Here is a 991-nt window from a genome sequence, read left to right as displayed (position 1 = left end):
GAGTGGTCTTTATTAGATCAGAGACCATTGTTGCTAAGTCAGAAGTATTCTGCTTAGAACTCTCTGTCTGTTGCTGAGAAGATGATGGAAAAGGCTTGCCATTGCTAAACCTGTTTCTTCCACCATTATTATTATTGAAACCTTGTTGAGGTCTCTCTTGATTCTTCCATGAGAGATTTGGGTGATTTCTCCATGAAGAATTGTAGGTGTTTCCATAGGGTTCTCCTAGGTAATTCACCTCTTCCATGGAAGGGTTCTCAGGATCATAAGCTTCTTCCTCAGATGAAGTATCCTTAGTACTGTTTGGTGCATTTTGCATTCCAGACAGGCTTTGAGAAATCAAATTGACTTGTTGAGTCAATATCTTGTTCTGAGCCAATATGGCATTCAGAGTGTCAATCTCAAGAACTCCTTTCTTCTGACTAGTCCCATTGTTCACAGGATTCCTTTCAGAAGTGTACATGAATTGGTTATTTGCAACCATTTCAATTAGCTCTTGAGCTTCTGCAGGCGTCTTCTTCAGATGAAGAGATCCTCCAGCAGAGCTATCCAAAGACATCTTGGATAGTTCAGAGAGACCATCATAGAAAATACCTATGATGCTCCATTCAGAAAGCATGTCTGAAGGACATCTTCTGATTAATTGTTTGTATCTTTCCCAAGCTTCATAGAGGGATTCTCCATCCTTCTGTCTGAAGGTTTGGACTTCCACTCTAAGCTTACTCCATCTTTGTGGTGGAAAGAACTTTGCCAAGAAGGCATTGACTAGCTTTTCCCAAGAGTCCAGGCTTTCTTTAGGTTGAGAATCCAACCATATTCTAGCTCTGTCTCTTACAGCAAAAGGGAATAGCATCAGTCTATAGACCTCAGGGTTAACCCCATTAGTCTTGACTGTGTCACAGATTTGCAAGAATTCAGCTAAAAACTGATGAGGATCTTCCATTGGAAGTCCATGGAACTTGCAATTCTGTTGCATTAGAGAAACTAATTG

The 991-nt window shown here is 40.6% G+C and overlaps 1 non-coding gene across 1 annotated transcript; it reads left to right on the top strand.

Moving 5' to 3' along the window:
* The first annotated feature begins 613 nt into the window (after positions 1–613).
* LOC130952991 (small nucleolar RNA R71) lies at positions 614–721 on the top strand. Its single transcript, XR_009075164.1, has one exon. It is a non-coding gene; the product is annotated as a small nucleolar RNA R71 (small nucleolar RNA).
* Positions 722–991: the final 270 nt, after the last annotated feature.

The sequence above is a fragment of the Arachis stenosperma genome, chromosome 9, assembly GCF_014773155.1.
Source record: "Arachis stenosperma cultivar V10309 chromosome 9, arast.V10309.gnm1.PFL2, whole genome shotgun sequence".
Taxonomy (NCBI): domain Eukaryota; kingdom Viridiplantae; phylum Streptophyta; class Magnoliopsida; order Fabales; family Fabaceae; genus Arachis; species Arachis stenosperma.
Note: the sequence above shows the minus strand (reverse complement) of the source record. Positions and strands in the feature narration are given on the sequence as shown.